This window comes from Myotis davidii, unplaced genomic scaffold (assembly GCF_000327345.1).
Source record: "Myotis davidii unplaced genomic scaffold, ASM32734v1 scaffold14, whole genome shotgun sequence".
Classification (NCBI taxonomy): domain Eukaryota; kingdom Metazoa; phylum Chordata; class Mammalia; order Chiroptera; family Vespertilionidae; genus Myotis; species Myotis davidii.
The window spans coordinates 1,727,757-1,733,606 of record NW_006287372.1 but is presented as its reverse complement, the minus strand read 5'-3'; positions in this window follow the sequence as shown (position 1 = coordinate 1,733,606).

The following is a 5,850-nucleotide window of genomic DNA, read 5'->3' as shown; positions in this document are numbered from 1 at the left end:
TGCCGGCCAGCACAGTGGTGGTGGTGGGAGCCTCTTCCGCCTCCTCAGCAGCACTAAGGATGTCCAACTGCAGCTTAGGCCTTCTCCCCGCTGGTAAGTGGACACCCCCAAGGGCTCCTGGGCTGCCAGAGGGATGCCTGACTGCCAGCTTAGGCCCAATACTCTAGGGAGTGGGCCTAAGCCAGCAGGTGGTCATCCCCAGAGGGGTCCCTGACTGCCAGAGGGCACAGGCCAGGCTGAGGGACTTCCCCCCCACCACTGTGTGCACAAATTTTTGTTCACTGGGCCTCTAGTAAATAAATAAAAGTCAAAATATTTTGAAATGTGAAAATCATGTAAAATTTGAATGCAGTGTCCATTAGTAAAGTTTTATTGGACTATGTCCTCATTCATCTATCTGCATACAGGGTAAGAGTGCTTTTGTGTTAAAATACCAGGAATGTCTGGGGCAAATCTTGTATAGCTCTCAAAGCAGAAAATGCTTACTAGCTGGCTTTTTATGGAAAAGTGTGTTGACTCTTGTTACACTTTACAATGTATGCAAATAATATAACAAAACCAGGATTTTATTTTACCACATGAGCTCCCCTCCCTCCTTGTTCCTCTGAGAAATGCAAAATCAGTAGGGGGCGGGGGGCAAGCAGCAAGCAGGTAGGTGGAAAGTGGGAAGAAGTCAGTACTGATTCAAACCTTCTTTAAAAAGCATGGTCAGTTTACAGAAGAGAAATTTGTGTAAAAGACAGGAGGAAATGAGAGGAAGGGAGGTCGGGAGGGATGAAAGGAAATGTCACATGAGAATAGAATATTTGACTATTACCATCTTCAAGTAATACAGGTTCAACTCTCTGTGATTACATCACTTGATAGAAGAAAATTTCAATGAATGAGTTCTGAGCATAATCAGTGCCAGACTACTAAACTGTAGTTCACACAAGGGATGATTTGTTAATTAACTCATTGAAGATGAAATTCATAGATGCAACCTTAAAAATGTCATGTGTAGCTATTAGTTATTTCAAAGGTAGTTTTCTCCTGTGAAAGTCCTAGTGGCGACATACTTATTTAGTAAGGACAAACCACTAAGTCTGGAAAAGGAAAATAAGGTGAATCATCAATTTGTCAGGAACAGATAAATAAAAGTATTGCTTTACTTACCTCCAAGACACAGAGCTTCCTTATCAATAATTTCTCTGAGCTAAAAAAAAGAAAAAAGAAAAGGGTGTTTCACAGGAGCTGTAGGTTTTCCTGCCTTCAGTGTAAACTCAGCTTTCACAGGTGATAATGAAGGAGGCGGAGGTGTGTGGAGGAGAGTAGGGCCTGAATTATTCATAAAGGTTAACTGGAAGGGACTCGGTGCCTTGGAAGACGTTGATGAAATATGGATAATTTTCTTTATGACTTCTGATCAGCGCTTTGATGAATGGGTTCCGCAATCATCAGATTAAACCCGTTTCTTACCAGAATGAATACCTACATTTGTCACCAGAATGACTCATTCATCTTACTCCCTATGAATAGCTTTGGCTACATTAGACTTGAAGTTTACTTTGGGATAAGCATACCTGGAAAACAGATAAAAAGTGGGTATCATAAGGCAAGAAGAAAAGGATACGCTGTGGGAATTGTCAGCCTTTATATTAGGACTCATCTTAGGAATACTAAACAAACACTCCGCTCATTCTTATTTGACAAGGTAAAGTGACAGAGAAAGAAGGCACAGGGGAGGGCTCCCCGGCACCTGCAGGTCAGGGCATCTGGCAGATCATCAGCAGGCTGATTTTCGTAGGGTTATAGACATTCAAATTTCACACCACAGTCGGTGCCCATATGTGTTTCATTGTTATTGCCTCCCCTTTGCCAAATAATAATACTTGATGATATTAATGAATTTTCTGATTTCCAAATAATGTCTATATTTAACTTTGACTTCTATTTTGCCTCAGCTTCATTTATTCTGAAGTCTAACCAACCTGTGTAATTGCTAAACATTTAAATTTAGTACTTCTTGATTTGTTCTTAAAATCATCTTAATGTTTTATTAATTTAGTCTCAGGTAGGACTGACCAACCATATGATGTATGGCTCTTCCATGTATCTAGCTATATTATGAATATTCTGAAATCTGATTACAATCTTTGTTGCAGAGTTTGTTAGGACAATATGAAATAATTTAAGGAATAAAAATATGAAAGCAAAAATGTTGATGTCCAAGTCTTCCAATTTGTGTAAATTATAATAATTTTACCTTTTTTGAACTCTCATGAGGTATACTTTCAGTATCATTATTTAAGGCAAAGTTAGATACTATTGTAAATGTTTCTGAACTACTTATGTGTATGCCCATGATGCTTCCATAGTAATAGGCATCATCTTAAGGACCGGGAGTACATATCATAGGACTTTGTGTTTAGGTCACCCTTACTTTATTCAATGATGCCATATCTGCATAGCTTTTATTACAATAAGTTATTATAGCTGCTCTATTTTATTGTTATCATTGTTAATCTCTTCCTTTGCCTAATTTATAAGTTAAACTTTATCATAGGCATGTCTGTATAAGAAATAACATTATATATATATATATGGGTTTTATCTGCATTTTCAGGCATCCACTGGGGTATGGAATGTACTCCCCACGGATAAAGGGAACTGGTTTATTCATTTAAAAATTAAACTATATTTTCCTTATAAATTCATTTATATGATTTTTAAATTCACTTTTCATGTTATCTGCTTATTTCCCCAGATCTGTATTTTCCCCTCACCTTCTTTTTTCTAAATTTTATTCCTTATTTTACATGATGCATTTGCTACTAGCATTTTTTGAAGAGGGTAAAATGTTTCTCACCGTTTGCAAACATGTAAAATACTATAGCTATCACAGGATGATGACCTGCAGTTTCTAGGCAGGCATATATTGAGAATGTGAGGCCCGCAGAGTTCACGGCAATAACACAGCACTAGGGTGTGGGACTTAACATGATTGCTCACCAGTTCCTGGTGCAAAGTAGTTAGAGCTCCAGTCTCACTGAAGTAAGAGGGAGTGTTTACTTCTGGCTGAGCCTCAGTGCTTTCACATACATGTGCGCGAGGAGAACACCCGGAGTGGATTGGGTAAAACTAATGAATAAAATGATGCCATGCATGGCTGGACAGAGGAAGCAAATACAGTTTATGAGGACAGCATACCAAAATCTATAGCAATGCAATTCTTACATACTTATGTGTCAATGTGAGAAATAACTTTAAGCATTAAAAGATGGAATAATTCAGCAGGTTAATGTTACAAATAATACATTTTTATATTTGCATCCAGCCCTCCTTATCCTCCAAGGATAGGTTTCAAGACCCCCAGTGGATGCCTGAAACTGGATAGTACCGACCCTATATATACTGTTTTTTCACATATGTTCATACCTATCATATATTTGATTTAGTTAGTCACAGTAAGAGATCATGTACTGTAATAGAAGTTATGTGAATGTGCGTAAGTAAAGTCAGTGTGACTTGAACACATGCATTGTGGTACCACAACAGTCGGTAGATCCCTGAGATCAAGACCAAGTGGCTAATGTGTGGGTAGTGGATACAGTATGGAGATCAGTACAAAGAGATGATTCATGTCTGGGGCGGGGCCCACCCTGCTCCCTCCACACATAAGGAACAGTGAGAATGCACTGGGACCACTGCCTCAAAGGGGATGAAGGCTCCCCTGGACAGGATGTGGTGGACAATGACACAGAGAAAGAGTCTGCAACCAGCTTCTAGCCAGTGAACCAGGTCTCATGGGGAATTTACAGTGTCTTACGGATTTGGTAAAATGGAGGCCCAATGAGGAAAGGCCCCTTTAACTCCAAATCAGAAGCAAAATGATTATACTTCCTCTTTGTCTTCTAGTTTATCTGAGGTTCCAAGTCTGAGAGGCACAAACAAGTGTATATGTGATGAGGGTACTAAGCCACTGAAAAAAAAACTGGCCCAGAAACACTCAGCACTCGGAGAATAATTAGACTCCCATTCAGCACCAAGCGCTCTGGGATGATGCCGTGGTCCAGGCAGCCTGGAAATGGAAAATAATGCAAAGAGCAAATCATTGTATCAAAGTAAAGTGGAAAGAGTAGAAACATGATCTCAAAGTTTCTACTTAATTTTTAATTATATCATACTAAAGGTCCGGTGCATGGATTTGTACACCAGTGGGGTCCCTTGCACCAGTGTATGATGGGGACCAGGAAGGGACTGTGGGAGGGCTCCAGGGAGTGCCTGGCCCATCTCATCCAGTCCCAATCGGTGGGACTGCAACATCAAGCTAACTTACCGGTTAGAGTGTCTGCCTCCTGGTGGTCAGTGTGCATCATAGTGACTGGTCGAACGGTGGAACGAACAGTCAGACACTTAGCATGTTAGGCTTTTATTATATGGGGTGTATTACACAATTTCTATGTATCATGTTTTAAATATTCATACATTTAAAAAACAGCTTTTCTATTGAGAAAAGGCAAAATGGTCAGTATTAAGCTGGATCATTGGTTTTGTCTGCAGTCTATAAAATGATGTGTAATTATAACATTTTACAGTTTTGAACTTACAATTTGTGAGCAGTGCAGACCTACTTGAGCTGCAGTCAGAATCCAGGATGGAGTGGGTTACTGGGCAGCATTAACCCTCTGTTCTCTGCCCATTTCTATGCTGACCTGTGTCCTGGGTGCTCACCTCCTTGGACAGGGATGTCTGATTATCTTCTTCACTGCCTCCAGGTAACAGGAGGCAGAGTCAGGAGCCTGTAGGATGGGAGGGAAAGGGGGGTGAGGGGTTTCTTCTCCACCTGCTTTCTGTAGGCTCTGAGATGGTTGAACTCTGTGGCCTGAGGACAGCTCCAGCTGGAAGCCATGCCTACTTGATCTTAATGACCCCAGGGTCCTGAGGACATTTCCTCCTCTTACTCCTGCAGGCTGAGGAGGTGAGATTTCACTACTCAATGGATTAGTAATCTGAGGCCAGCATGCTAGTTGAGTCCTGTCACTTTGCTTTTCTCTCTAGTCACTTTGGAATTCCATTACAATGTCCTTCTATTTTCCTGTGGAGCTCTGATATGGGTGAGGATTGAGTGATAGAAATGAACTGAGTGAGGAAAACAGTCATAAAATATTACAGTGCTAACATCACTGGCAAAGGCCTTATGACTCACATGGGGTCACACTTCTATTTTTAAGATAGGAAATTGGTTTAGAAGAAATCAACTTTTAAATAACAAAACAAAAGGGGAAACAAAAGAACAGGAGGAAAAAAGAAAGAAAACTAGAACAGCCAAAACAATTTCAAAAGTTGCTATAAAGATATAGTAATAAAGACTGTGTGGTATTGGTGGAAGAACTGACACATTGGTCTGTGAAACTGAAAGAGAATCTGGAAATAGACCCATATATATGTGACCAATTGCTTTTCCACAAACTCTAAAGGCAATTCTATGAAGAAAATGTTGTATTCTAACAAATCATGTTGGGCAGACCGCGGTGCCGCCGGTAGAGCGTCAGATCTTTAGATGCTTTTGCAAAGAGGAAATGATTTGGTGATGGAGTGCTCCCACTGACCGATGGACTCAAAGAAGAGAAGCTCAACAAAGGGAGAAGGATCCAAAGAAAGAGGCCTGGTCCATGTCTGGCCAGCAGGATCCTGCTCTGTAACCCCAGAGAGATAGCCCGGCTGGGGAGAAAGGACTGTTCTTCAGGCGGCCCTGGGAGTGAAGCATGGAGTTCTTCTGACGGAAGTTTATCCAAGCAACAGCAATCTCCTGAGCACCATACCCTCTGCTAAGGAACAGCAGCTGTACGTGAAACCGCCCCCCACAAC